General features: G+C 37.6%; 1 protein-coding gene across 1 annotated transcript in view; it reads left to right on the forward strand.

Annotated features, from left to right (window-relative positions):
• The first annotated feature begins 984 nt into the window (after nt 1-984).
• Nucleotides 985-15,819, forward strand: part of TJP3 (tight junction protein 3) — a 111,919-nt gene continuing 97,084 nt past the window's right edge. The window contains exon 1 of the mRNA XM_053703130.1: nt 985-1,187. The gene's annotated coding sequence lies outside the window, so the exon portion shown is untranslated. The remainder of the gene's footprint in view (nt 1,188-15,819) is intronic.

Consider the following 15,819-nt stretch of genomic DNA (forward strand, 5'->3'; position numbering starts at 1 on the left):
TGTGTGTGTGTCTGAGTGTGTTTCCGAGTGTTTGTGTGTGCATCTCAGTATGTTTTTAAGTGTGTCTGAGTGTTTGTATGTGTGTTTGCCTGTGTTTTTGTGTGTGTCTGCTTTCTGGGGGGGGGGGTGACACCATGACTTACCGCACCGGGTGACACCAACCCTAGTGACGCCACTGATTGAGCCTCCCAATTGTGATTAGCAGGTTAGGACGTGTTCCTGTCATTACTTTTAACATACTTCTCTTTTGAAACAGTAATCAGTAAACTAAAAATAAAGATGTCACAGCAGAATACTTTTCCAAAATAAGTTTGTTTTATAGTTAGGTTTATTAACAATCCTGATCACTGGCAAGTTGTTATCAGAGATGTATAGCAAGTTGTGCAAGCCTGGGCATGTCTTCACTGCTTTGAATGAATCTTATGGTTATTTGTTGTATGGCAAAGAAAAGTATAAAGTGGGAATAGTTTCAGTGCTTGCTGTGGTGACAGTGGCTTTTTCTCCCAGGCTTGTCACTTTCACTCCTGGACAACAATACCATTAGCTGCTCCATTGGTTACTTCTGAAATGCCTGAGGCTTTACACTGCATGGGATCAGCTTGGTAACTTGTGTAGTTGATTTTTCTAACTGGCAGTGGTGGGAATAATCAGGCACACCCCTTTCTCTGTATTTCCCTGCTCTCCTTTTGTTGGGTGGGCTAGTTTTGATAGACTGAAGTTAAACCTTGGAGGATTTCACATTAACTGGTTTAGCATAACAAGTCCCTAAAACAAAAGGGTCTGTTTAAACAATTGGTAGCAGAAACTACAAATAAGCTTAATTGTGCAGAGCAATGTACGCATAAAATACGCAGAGCCCTGTCTGTAACACTATATGCAAAATGCTATCTGTATCCTTATGTGTCTTGCATGCTAAAAAGGTGCTGAGCCAATCACTGTTCAATATTATCTGAAACTGTGTGTTATGCAGTGCAGTGTGTGGGAATTACCAGCAGAACAGGTTATGCAGTGACTATCAAGCTGTTCAGAACCAGCAGTGAGCGAGTTAAGTTAATTGCAAGTCTCCTTCCTCTGACAAGCACAGGGTTAATCCAGTTCCAGACCTTACAATCTGATACCAGGAAATGCAGCAGCTCTGGATACACCTGAGCAGAGTGCACCTGACGGAGTCCTGAGACCCTCAACAGGTATTTTACTTTCTGATGTGTGTTCTTATTGCAAGTGTCATGTGCCCTCTGTTAGGTTAACTGCCTCTACATACTCCTCTTCCTCTCTCCTTATCCTGCAAGCCTTTACCATTGCTTACTCTCTGCTATCTGTTTCCAGCCAGCCTATCTTTCTCAGGGTCTTTTTCCTCTACCCTTTTTATTCAACTTGGCCTGAGCTAACCCTTCTTATGCTATTGTATTTACTGCTGATCCTGTCTAATGTCCTTTTACTCCTTTTTTTAAAAAAATTAATAATTTTGATTTTGCACCTCTCCCCAGCAGTTTGCTGTCCCTGCCTCACCAGCTCTACTGTCTCTCACATTCCTTGCTTGCCCTCCGTTTACCCAGAGTGCCCAGTGATTTTTTTTGTTATTTTCCCTTTTCCCCTTCCTTTTCCCCATTAACTCTCTCACATCATGTTTGCTTTCTCTCTTAGATCACTAAGCTTTAGTGCCCCTTTCCTGCCAACTGTACTGTCTGTTAACCCTTCCCTTGCCGACTGTTTGCTTCTTCTTGCTTTTTGCCTTCTGATTCGCTTGCTCACTCTCCCTAATGCATGTTGTTCTCCTCTCATTTTCCGCCGCTCACATCCCAACAATTCCTTGCTTCTGCTTCTTGCTCTTCAAGATCTGAATTTCCCCATAATTGCCAATCACGCCCTCATTACCTTTCTCACACTCTTTACTGCTACCAGTCTTCAAAATCTAAATTCAACCAATGTTCCCCCTCCCTCTGAAATATCTCCTAGCATTTAAAATCGACATAAACAGACACACTTACCAATAATATTCTGTGCTAGTTTCCAGGACAAAGTTTACATAAAAAAAACCCACACACAATATAAATATAGAAAGGTAGTACATTTTCTCCAGCGCTTTCCTTAAAAGAACAAAACACTATTTAAACATGGTAAAAATATTTTTTGCATGAATAATACAGGTGGCCCTCGTTTTACAACGGTTCAATTTACACCGTTTCAGAAGAAAAATGCAAGTGAAGTCTGTGGTGTGTGATTATTTTATTAGGTTTATAATGCTGTTTAGCAAATGTTTTTGTTCATTTAACTTAGTTTAATTATATATTCTGTGTTGTGTGATTATTTTATTAGGTTTATAATGCTGTTTAGCATGTAAAGTCTTCATTTCAAAGCTTTAAAAATAATGTATTAGGTGTTGCTTATGACAATTTTGAGAGGGGCCTGGAACCTATCTCCCTCACTTCCCATTGACTTACATTATAAACTGGGTTTCAATTTACAACGGTTTCGATTTACAACCATTCCTTCTGGAACCTAACCCCGGTGTAAACTGAGGGCTTCCTGTATATATATATATATATATATATATATATATATATACTGTATACTGTTTATTTTGAAGCTAATCAGAAAGGCGTGTCTTTGTACAACCAGTCCTTAAGGTCTGATTGCTCATTGGCTGCTAAACTTCATGTTTCTTTATTGGTTGACAGTGACACAAGCAAAAAAACAAAAACATGTTGCTGTTCTCTATAAGATGACTTCCGATTTACAAAAAATCATCATTTATTTGTATTAAACAAAAGGGAACTTGGTCCCTTTAAGAGCTAGATTTCTTGTTACGAGTTCACACTCAAAAAAAGACATTTATGAACAGTGGGACTTGAATTTATCCATAAATGAGGGACAGTTGGGAAGTATGCTGTAATTACATTTGTATTGCCACTGATTACAGTGCTGTCCTGCATTCAATTGCCATGTTCTTCTTTTGTCTACCTTTATCCATCCTTATTTGTATTGCTAATGCTTTATTTTGCCCCTTTTGTAATTGCTCTCCTTCAAACCTACACTGCTTTCTCTTTTTCCCTTTTCTATGCTTATTATCTGGATTTTCACCACAACAGCAATATCAAGGCTATTGCCATGGACACAATTTAGGGGCAGCAAAGTAGTGGGCACAACTGCTGCAGGGGGGTGGTGGGGGTTAAACTTCTGTTAACCCCTTAGATGGGAGAGAAGGAATGCATTGCAGTCAGTTGGATAACCTTTTCCCTTAACCCTAACTGCTGGTTACTACAAACTTGCCTGTGAGGACCGCAGCTTTTTCTGGACTCCACAGACTGCACTCTTGCTCTCTGCTGCCAAAGTGTGTGTGTATATGTGTGTGTGTGTGTGTATATATATATATATCTCAAGGTACAGTTTGGGGAAGAATCATTGTGTGATTCACCTTCTGGGTTATCCAGTATTTTATTGTAAGACAGCTAGTAACCCTAAATAATGCATTATCTTGAGCTTTGCAGACTTTACTTTACTGTCCTTTAATTTATATATAAATATGCTTTAGTTATGTATAGTAAAACAACTTAGTAATACATTTGACTTATTTTGCCTCATTTTCAAATAATTAAGCTCTGAAAAATCCTCAAAACTAACACTGCTACATATCTATCCCTAATTAGCTTTAACAGATCATATCTGGTAAACAATACATTTAATACTAGCATATGACCAAGGCTAGCACTATCTGCAGCAAACTCAATCTCGATTGGCTCCTCCAAATGAGGAAAAGTGGTGGGTGGGGATTGGCTATTGAAAAACAACTGCAGCAAATAAGAAGTTAATTTGCTTTAAAAACATGTTAGAGTTGGCTAATATGTTGTTCTTAACAAGACAACAGAAGTATCTTGTAATTACAAGGTGCTTACTATCCCTTTAAAGGGAAAGAAAAAGCAAAATAATTAAATGTTCATGATTCAGATAGAGCATGCATTTTTAAACAGCTTTCCAATTTACTTCTGTTATCATATTTGCTTCGTTCTCTTGGTATCTTTTATTGAAGAGTAAAAACTGGTAGGTTTGTAAGAGCTCAGGAGCGTGCACGTGTCTTTAATACTCTATGGCAGCAATGTTTTGCAACATTATTTGTAGCTTTGTTAGTGTTTTGCAACATTGTTTAACAAAGCTACAAATAATGTTGCAAAACACTGCTGCCATAGAGTACTAAAGACACGTGCACGCTCCTGAGCTCTTATGAGCCTACCTATTTTTACTCTTCAATAAAAGATACTAAAAGAACAAAGCAAATTTGATAACAGAAATTAATTGGAAATTTTGTTTAAAATTGCATGCTCTATCTCACTGGTTTTCAAACCTCTCCATAAAAGGCCAGATTTTGAGGAAATCTGAACGGAAACACAGGTGAAAAATATCATCTGAATAGTAAACATGGTTATTAACCTGCTCCCATCCAAGGTAATCCTAAAAACCAGGTCTGTTGGTTTAAAATCAGTGCTTTATCCGAATCATGAAAGTTTAATTTTCACTTTACCGTCCCTTTAAGTCATGTTAGTCTCACAGTAGGACCAAATTCCATATCATAGGCCAACAGTGTAAGTAGAAGCTTTATTCTTCCTTTACATTAATATTGCTGGCAATGTCCATGCCAACCTATACCTTACACATAACAGAAAACCCTCATATACTGGAATTGTTCACTTTCATACCACAAATAATTGGTAGGGGCAAGAGCCAAGATGGTATCCTGTCACACACCCTGCTTAAACAAACATTCCAGTCCAAAGGCACACATGAACAGTGCCAGAACAGTTTACACAAAGCTGGTGCAGTGTTGGTAGAAACATCAGTCTAAATGTGAACTCCTGCACAGTTACACACAGTATAGGAACGGATACGGCTGTGCACCCTGATATGTGTTACTACAACATAACAATGATAGGCTGTACTCATACAGATACAGCTTCTTGTCACCTCAAAGCTGCCAGGAAGTGTACTCTGAACCTGTACAGGCTGTGTATTATTAGTGCCAGCCTACACAAAACAAGTATACATAGCACATGCCTAACAATGATAGGCTCTACACCTCACACATGTGAACAAATAAATATACAGCACAACTCAGGATGTAAAGCTACTAGGATTCATCATGTTAAATGATCATTTGCTTATAATTAGATTCTATTACACTTAGAAGAAATGTCACCATGATGGGATCTTTAGTTCTATATTTGTTCTTTATTTTCTACATTGACCTAAAGCATAAAAATACTGGCCATGTTGGTAAAATACCGCCTGGGTAGCAACCCTACTCACCTAGGGTTGCCACCTCTGCCATGCTTTCCTGTACTCTTATGAGTTACGCATGCAGCAGGGTGTGCAGGGAGGAACAGGAATAGTGCTGTCCAGGGTCACTATTTTTCTGCTGTCCAGCAGCACAATTCATGTTCCTCCCTGCACACCCTGCAGCATGTGTAACTCATAAGTGTCCAGGAAAACATAGCAGAGGTGGCAACTCTATACGCACCCCACGCTCTCGATAAATGTTATATTTTTCTTATTTACACTTTGTCAATTGAGCAGTAGTTTACAACTGTCTGTTAGTAATACACACACAAATCTCAGTATAAAAAATACACAGTACAGTGGCTTATTCCCCATATTGCCAGTACCAAAAGTATACAGATTTACCGAACCCCATATATTCAGTATACCTCATAATGCAGTAATGTGTGACCCCTGTGCAGCCAGAAACCCACATAGTCCAGTGATTCACCCCTCATATATAGTTAGTATCCCCCATAGTGCAGTGATTTACCCCACATATGGCTATTATCATACACTTTGCAGCAATGTATCCCTCAAATAGCTAAGGGATCAACCAGTGCTGAATTGTAACTCTCATAAAAGCAGTACCCACACAGTGCAGTTATTTATCTGTCGAAACTGAAAACACAAAGCAGAAAATAATTATTTTCTTCCTAGTGCAGAGAATCCACTAAAGTTTCCACCATCAGTCCCATAAATGAATCAATACTCATATCTGTCAAAGAGGTGGTACCCCAAGTAGTGCAGGAATTTAAGCCCCATTTCACTAGTACACCCACATTGCAATAATTTAACCCCACATAGATTGTACCCTCTTATTTCGATGGGACACACTCCATCAGGGTATATGTCCATATTTTTAAGGCCACAGCTGTGATGTGGGCGGACACAGCATTGTTTACCAGTGATCTCAAGCTGCAAGCATGTCGCTGATCACCCATGTCAATAACAGGTGTGTAGTGATATTGTGGTAGATAGGGGTAGTGTTAACACCTCACAAAATGTAAGTTTGTGTTGACAGTGACAGTTGTTGTTGCAACGTTAAAACACAGGTGACATTGCTGTTGTCAAAACTGAAAACATAAAGCAGAAAATAATTCATTTCTTCCTAGTGCAGAGAATCCACTAAAGTTTCCACCAATGTGTCACATTGATACATATGTCCCAGTATGTTTTGACAGTTGCAAAAGGTCTGCATACACAATTAATATTTGAAAAGCCCTTTGAGTATAATCATCTTTTTCTCATTAGATATAGCCAATTAGAGTCCGATATAAATAAGCTCCTATGCGGATCAAGCCGTCATTGTGTAGAATGTTGCGTAGTCAGGAAACAAGGGCAAAATAAGTAGTTAAAACGTACAAAGTTTTTAAAACAATGTAATATCTTTTAACGCACCTATGCAACCTATTGATCACTAGTCAAACCTCATCTACATAATTTTTTTATTAATATGAATCTCCCAAAAAAGAGATTAATGAACTGAGGACTATTAGTTAAAATACTTGGGCCTAGTTTAAATTTCTGTCATAAACTGCTGGTAACAAGAATCATCTCAATTATTAAAGTCTATGGAGCATTATATGTTTATGGTTTGGGGGAGGGTGAAAAGGAAATAAAACCAAGGCCACTTGGCTAAAAGACAAAAGAACTTTTGGATGTTAGAAAGAAACAATTATCTGTACGAGACATATTTCATAATAGTATATACTCATGTATTTGTTGTCCTGTTGTCCTTCAACAAAAATATAAAGGGGAAAAAAAACAAAGTTTTATGTTGCCACCAGTTTACAACAGCAATGGAAACTAGGTCTTAAAGGGACATACTGTACATAAGTTTATTGTTGAACCGTTGCTTGCTTATAACCGTTTAACCTTTGCAAAGGGGTTAAGGGGACACGAAACCCAAACAGTTTCTCCCATGATTCAGATAGAATATGACATTTTAAACAACTTTCCAATTTTCTTATGTAACATAATTTGCTTTGTTCTCTTGGTATTCACTGTTAAAATGCATATCTAGGCAGGCTCAGGAGCAGCAATGCACTACTGGGAACTAGCTGCTGTTTGGTGCCTGCAAATATATGCTTCTTTATGTATTCAGCTAGTTCCCAGTAGTGCAATGCTACTTCTTCAACAAATGATACCAAGAGAATGAAGCATATAAAATACATTGGACATTTTGTTTAAAATTCTGTGCTCTATCTAGAGATGCCAGCTGGACACTTATGAGTTACACTTGCTGCAGGGTGTGCACGGAGGAACATAGGCATAAAATATGTTCCGCCCTGCTTACCCTGACGCATGCGTAACTTATAAGTGTCCTGGAAAACATGACTGAGGTGGCAACCTTAGCACTATTTGAATCATGAAAAAATGGATGTCCCTTTAAACACACAGTTAAAGTCAGCTCTAGAGCAGCAATGCCCTACTGGGAGCGAGCTGAAGATGTGAGCCAATGACAAGAGATATGTATATGCAGCCACCAATCATCGGCTAGCTCCCAGTAGTGCATTGCTGCTCTTGAACTTACCTAGGTATAATTTTCTAAAAAAGATCACTAGAGAATGAGGCAAATTTGATAATAAAAAGTAAATTGAAGTTTTTTAATGGTTCAGATAGATCATGTGATTTTAAACAACTTTCTAATTTACTTCTGTTCTCAGTTTTTCTTCGTTCTCTTGGTATCTTTTGTTTGAAAAGCAGGGATGTAAGCTCAGGAGCCTGCCAATTTCTGGGGCACTATATGGCAGCAGTTGTGCAAGAATTTTAGCCATGTACAAGAGCACTATATGACAGCACTATTCCCTGCCATGTAATGCTCCAGACACCTACCTAGGTATCTCTACAACACACTATCATGAAAACAAAGCAAATGTGGTATGCTCTGTCTGAATCACAAAATATTTTTTTGGGGTTTCATATCCCTTTAATACTCACTACTATGCTATATCTATGTATACAACCAATAACAGCACTGACAGTGACGTGCAGATAGGGTATCCAGCTGTGTTCCATAAAAGTACCGGACAACCAATAGGTGACTGGGCATGGGTAGTAGGTGAGGGTCACACAATGTCCCCCTAAAAGCGCAACCTTAGGCCTCACCCTTGATCCCACCATCTATATATTCTACAACTGAGCAGTCATTATATCCTCCTAGTTCCCAGTAACACATAGTAGTGATTTGACCCCCTTAACTGCTAGGAGCACACACACACAGCAATGATTTAACATACCCATGGCTGCCTGTAACACATAATAGAAAATGTACAGTGTTACTTCTTTTTTTGGCCATTTAGGTCTTTTACATTTAGCTGACACTTAGGGGACTTTAAAAATGCTAAAGTCTCTTTACAGTGGGTGTGAATACTTAGAAAATTTGAGGTAAAATATCTTTCTTTTTTACATAGAGATGTTCAGGTGATATTTTCTAGTCGGCTTTTTACAGCTATGCTGCATCACTTTCAAGTGCTTCAACATTTGGGTATCATGTCCCTTTAGATACTGGACACCTGACAACCCTACGTGCCGTACATCCAGTACTGGTACATATTCCCTATCAGAAACGTCCTGTGAAGTATACAAAACACAATCAATGTTATTCTCCGTCTCACAGAATAATGTAGCGTATACACAGCTTTTGTATAGCACAGGGTTAGTGCCAGACTGGATTAGACACTGTGCCCCTCTCTGCCTGCAGGGTGAGTTTCGTTGGAATGTTTTACATCAAAACCCGTCAAACCGGACAGGAAAGGAATGTTTGTAGTTTCTCTGCCCTCCTGGTCATAAAATATTTTCCATAAATTGGTTTCACTTAATTAATTCTATAGTGTCTTATGAAAAAGTTCTTAAAAACTGCCAGGAAATATGAATTGTCTTGTGTGATCTGAAGTAATATGTCTTTGCAGCGTCTGAGTAGATATTAATACATTCTTCTCTTTTCTCACAATTTTTTTTTTTAGAAAGCAGCTTTCATTTAACAGATAAGGTTCTGAATGGAAGAGCATTATAGTAAATAAATAATGAAACTGGGGAGACAAAGTGGTGAATGTCTACCTATGTTACAAGATACATTTCCCAGACATTAACATTTTTATTATTTTTTGCTTAAAGGGACATTGAATCCATATTTTTCTTTCATGAGATAAAACATACAATTTTAAACAACTTTCCAATTTACTTCCTATCCTTTGTTTTGGAGCAGCAATACACCAATCAGCAGCAAGCTGCTGATTGGTGGCTGCACTTATATTCCTCTTGTCATTGGCTCACGAGATGTGTTCAGCTGGTTCCCAATAGTGGAATGCTGCTCCTTCAACAATGGATACGAAGAGAGTGAATCAAATTGGATAATAGAAGTAAATTGGAAAGTTGTTTAAAATGGTGTGCGCTATCTGTATCCTAAAAGAAATTTTGTTGGGTTTCATGTCCTTTTTTAAATGTTAAAATTATTTTTTTTTAGGTCCTAGTTAGGCATCTCTGCTCTGGAAATTAACCAGTGTGTATTTGATTCAAATAAAGAAAAAATGGGTCTTTAAAGGGTGCTTTTATTTGCTCCACATGATTAAATGGTTAAAAATAACAGGAATTGTGGCCAGGAACTGTCTTTTTTTTTTTTTTTAACCCCTGAGTGGCGGCTGGGGCTCTAGATAAAGTAAGATACTTTGTGTCACAGTATCTTCTTGAAAAGCACACCTAGGTAGGTTTAGAAGCGGCAATGCACTTCTGAGCGCCAGGTACTGATTGGTGGCTGCACATACTTGATAATGTGCTAGCACTCGTTAACAAACATGAAAAAAATAGAAAGATATGAATATTTTATTACAAAAATTATATCCAGTTTAACACACAGTTTGCCTTTAAAGGGTCATGAAACCAAAAATATTTCTTTCATGATTCAGATAGAGAATACAATTTTAAACAACATTCCAATTTACTTCTATTATCTAATTTGCTTCATTCTTTAGATATCCCTTGTTGAAGAAATAGCAATGCACATGGGAGAGCCAATAACAAGAGGCATCTATGTGCAGCCACCAATCAGCAGATACTGAGCATATCTAGATATGCTTTTCAACCAAGTATATCACGAGAATGAAGCAAATTAGAAAACTGTTTAAAATAGCATGCTCTTTCTAAAGCATTAAAGAAAGTTTTTGGCTAGAATGTCCCTTTAAGAATTGTCAGTCTGTGTTATAGCTATGTAGGCGATGATGTTCAACTATTAATCAGTAGAATTCACTCAGGACTGAAATATTAATAAAATGGAGTCTTGCAAGTATGTATATAGATGAGGTAGATCTGCATTTATATAATATACCGTGACACTCTCAGTTTAACCTGTTATATAAGATATTGGTCTACATTTGCAGCTGATTAATAATTTTCACCTATATTGGTGAGGATTTTCCTTCAAGGGACAGTAAAGTCCAAATTAAACTTTCATGATTCAGATAGGGCATGTCATTTTAAACAACTTTCCAATTTACTTTTATCATCACATTTGCTTTGTTCTCTTGGTATTCTTTGTTAAAAGCTACACCTAGGTAGGCTCATATGCTAATTTATAAGCCCTTAAAGGGATACTAAACCCAATATTTTTATTTCACGATTCAGATAGAACATGAGATTTTAAGCAACTTTCTAATTTACTCCTATTATCAATTTTTCTTTGTTCTCATGCTATCTTGATTTGAAAAAGCAGTACTGTAAGCTTTAGAGCCAGCCCATTTTTTGTTCAGCACCTGGGTAGCACTTGCTGACTTGTGGCTAAATGTAGCAAACCAATCAGCAAGCGCTACCCAGGTGCTGAACTAAAAATGGGCCGGCTCCTAACCTTTCATTACTGCTTTTTCAAATCAAGATAACATGAGAACAAAGTAAAATTGATAATAGGAGTAAATTAGAAAGTTGCTTAAAATTGCATGCTCTATCTGAATCATGAAAGAAAAAACTTGGGGTTAGTATTCCTTTAAAGTCCGCCTCTGCATTTTGAGTTTTTCAAAGCTAAACAGCACTAGTTCATATGTGGCATATAGATAACATTATTATTGTCATCATTGTTGTTAAGTATATCATGCAGCAAAACATTGGTAAGAAATACATATTTCCAATTTATAAACTAACATAACAAATGACAATAAATGTGTTTACAACTTCTGTCGGACTCTAGGAATCTCTTTTTTCTTTATTTTGTTTTTTAATTTACCTTCCTTCTCATGAATTGATATCAATATATTTGAGTAGTAAATAATTTAATGATCTTAGAAAGGTTTCATATTGAGTGTTGAGATTTCCCATCTCTAAGATGGTATCCTAAAGTTCACTCTACCTATCATCCATCATTATTATTATTATCATTTATTTGTATAGCGCCGCCAAATTCCGTAGCGCTGTCTTTTCCTATGATTCAGTAAAACCAGATCTTCTGAAATTATTCAGTGGTCCCCTACATCCAAGACACAGATTCAGACATTGTATAGATACTATTAATTATTGGTAATACAGATTCTTGTGATTGTGCAGAGGATTCTAATGAACGTATTTATTGAGGAATTAAAGGATTTCACATGTTTGTTCAATAGAGCTTGTGATACAGATGATGTGACGTGTCCGGCTAGTAGATTGCTCAGTAGATCAGATAGATTGTCCCAGATTATTTTGTATCATTGGGCTTCTCCACCACATATAGATATAATCTCCTTGCTCTGCACAGCCTCTTTAGCAGAACTATTATGTTGTGGGGAGAAATGTGATGTCCTCATCGGGGTTAGGTACCATCTAAAAGAGGTTTTAATACAGCTTTCAATAAGGTCTGCATTCAATAGGCCTTTACGTGAGTTATTAAAAAAAACTTATTCCATTTATCTTTATTGAATCCCTCCACTATATCTCTTTCCCAGTTCTCTTATATTGTCAATTTTGCGCTGCCCCTAGCTTCAGAATGTTACTTTTACTGTGTGTTTAGCCTCAGAAAAGGCGACTCGTGGCAAAGCTAGTGTTGGTTACATGCTGTAACAAATTAGAGCATTTAATATTTTTCATGATTATGGCCCTTTAATTTTTAATAATATATAAAGGGACATTCAAAAGTATTGCAGCTTCCAAACAGTACATGGCCGTTTAATTTGTGAGTCATACAAACAACACCCCTGATTGGTTCACTTCCAATTCTCTGTTCTGATGTTGCAATGCATATAGCTCCCAAGCAGGACTTTTCCTATGGTTTTTAACCCTTTTGCAGAGCTTACCCATGATAATGCAAAAATGACATCATTCTTTTAAATAACTTCTTTTTAAAATCAACAATTTGTCATTATATGCCCTATTAAAGGGGCTTGGAAGTCAGAACTAAACGTTCATGATTCAGAGAGAGCATTTAATTTTAGGAGACTTTTCAAAGTACTTCTATTATCAAATTTACATTGTTCTTTTGGTATCCTTTGGTGGAAAGTATACCTAGGTAGCCTCAGGTGCAGCATTGCACTAATGAGAGCTAGCTGCTGATTGGTTGCTGTATAAATATGCCTCAAGTCATTGGCTCACCAGATGTGTTCTGCTAAGTCCCAGTTGTGCATCGCAGCTTTGGAAATTGTTAAAGGGATATGAAACCCAAACATTTTCTTCTGTGATTCAGACAGAGCAGATCATTAAAAAAAAAAGTTTCCAATTTTCTTCTATTATCAAATTTGCTTTGTTCCCATGATATTCTGTGTTGAAGAGATACCTAGGTAGCATCTGGAGTATTACATGGCAGGAAATAGTGCTGCAATCTAGTGCTTTTGCAAATGGGTAACATTCTTGTAAAACTGTTGCTTTATAGTGCTCCAGACACGTGCACATTCCTGAGCTTATGACCCAGCCTTTCAACAAAAGATTCCAAGAGAACAAAGAAAATTTGATAATAGAAGTAAATTATAGAGTTGTTTAGAAATGCATGCTCTTATCTGAATTGTAAAAGAAAAATGTTGGGTTTCATATCTTTTAACCCCTTAACGACACAAGTCGTACAGGGTAGGTCAGACAGAAACTGGTCTTTACAGACCAGCTATGTATCCTGTACAACGTTAGGGGTTTCAAGCAGCTGGAAGCGATCCTGATTGCTTTCAAGGTATTGCCGTGATGCCTCAATATTGAGGCATCACTGCAATACCTTTTTTGGCACACTCTGTGGCCCTCTCTGCATTGGCCAGCGATGGTGCTGATCGTTGGTGGGAGGGAGCAACTGCAGGGAGATGGGCGGCTCATCGCTGGACTAGTTCTGGCAAGGTGGGAGGGAGTGTGCACCCGTGCATGAGGGGCGTGCGCTCACAATCATGCACGATCAATGTAACATCTCTGGGAGAGGGAGGAGGGAGAGGGAAAATATTCATTTTGAAAGGGGATCTGGGAGGGGAGTACGATATTGAGGGGGGGCAGCTACACTATGGAAAAATGGGGTTAAATGAAAAAATAATTACAAAAAGCACAATTTTGTTAAGAAATTGAGTACTGGCAGGCAGCTGCCACTACCTAAAATGGCCACACATAGGAAGAGGGGGAGGTTAAGAGAGCTGTTTTGGGGGGGGGGATCATGGAGGTTTGGGGGTTAGGGGGGGAACCTACACTGCATAAACTATGAATGTAGTTTAAAACAAATGCTTTAAAAAAAAAGGATTTTATTTTACTACTGGCAGACTTTCTGCCAGTACTTAAGATGGCGGTGACAATTGTGGGATGGGGAGGGAATAGAGCTGTTTGTGAGGGGTCAGGGAGGAATCAGGGGGTGGGATGTGTCAGGTGGGAGGCTGATCTCTACACTAAAGCTAAATGTAACCCTACAAGCTACCTAATTAACCCCTTCACTGCTGGGCATAATACACGTGTGGTGCGCAGTGGCATTTAGCAGCCTTCTAATTAGCAAAAAGCAACGCCAAAGCCATATAAGTCTGCTATTTCTCATGAAAGGGGATCCCAGAGAAGCATTTACAACCATTTGTGCCATAATTGCACAAGCAGTTTGTAAATAATTTCAGTGAGAAACCTAAAGTTTGTGAAAAAGTTAGCAATTTTTTTATTTTATTTTTTATTTGATCACATTTGGCGGTGAAATGGTGGTATGAAATATACCAAAATGGGCCTTGATCAATACTTTGGGACGTCTACTAAAAAAAAATATATACATGTAAAGGGATATTCAGGGATTCCTGACAGATATCAGTGTTACAACGTAACTATTGCTAATTTTTGGGAAAGAAAATGGTTTGGAAATAGCAAAGTGCTACTTGTACTTACTGCCCTATAACTTGCAAAGAACATGTAAACATCGGGTATTTCTAAACTCAGGACAAAATTTATAAACTATTTATCATGGGTGTTTTATGGTGGTTGTAGATGTGTAACAGATTTTGGGGGTCAAAGTTAGAAAAAGTGTGTTCAATTTTTTCATTATATATTATATATATATATATATATTTTTATAGTAAATTATAAGATATGATAAAAATAATGGTATCTTTAGAAAGTCTATTTAATGGCGAGAAAAACTGTATATATAATATGTGTGGGTACATTAAATGAGTAAGAGGAAAATTACAGCTAAACACAAACACTGCAGAAATGTAAAAATAGCCCTGGTCCTTAAAAGGGCAGTAAACCTAGAAAATAATGTTCTATAATTCTGCACATACAACGAAAACAGAACTCTGCTCCTTGCTCTACTGAGCGGGTCTGTTTTCTTCTCCTAAGCGCACTGTGGCATGCTGTCTAATCAGAGCCGGCCCAATCGCGCTATTAATCTCAATGTAGCTCGCTCACGCTACCAGACCAGAGCAGGAACGAGCTACATTGAGTTTAAAAGCGCAATTGGGCGCGCTGTGACTAGACAGTATGCCAGAGATGCACTTAGGAGAAGAAAACAGACCCACAATATGTTTTCGTTGTAAAATATCTAACCCTTTGCTTTACAAAGCTGGCGCTAAGCTAATGCTATATAATTCTGCACTATGTGCAGAATTATATAACATTATTTGCTAGGTTTACTGCCCCTTTAAAGGAAAGAAATTGAAAAATGGCCTTGTCCTTAAGGGGTTAAAGGAATAGTCTAATCAAACTTAAACATGATTCAGATAGTGCATGCAATTTTAAGCAACTTTCTAATTTACTCCTATTATTAATTGTTCTTTGTTCTCTTGGTATCTTTATTTGAAAAGGCTGGCATGTAAGCTTAGGAGCTGGCCCATTTTTGGTTCAGGACACTGGGTAGCGCTTGCTGATTGGTGGCTACATTTATACACAAATCAACAAGTGCTACCCAGGTTCTGAACTAAAAATGGGCTAGCTCCTAAGCTTACATTCTTGCTTTTTCAAATAAAGATAGCAAGAGAACAAAGAATAATTGAAAATAGGAGCAAATAAGAAAGTTGCTTAAAATTGCATGCGCTATCTGAATCATCATGAAAATTAAATTTTGCCTAAACTATCCTTTTTATCTGTGTTTAATGTATTTGGAGGGTTAACACTTTTCTC

Source organism: Bombina bombina, chromosome 2 (assembly GCF_027579735.1).
Source record: "Bombina bombina isolate aBomBom1 chromosome 2, aBomBom1.pri, whole genome shotgun sequence".
Taxonomy (NCBI): Eukaryota; Metazoa; Chordata; class Amphibia; order Anura; family Bombinatoridae; genus Bombina; species Bombina bombina.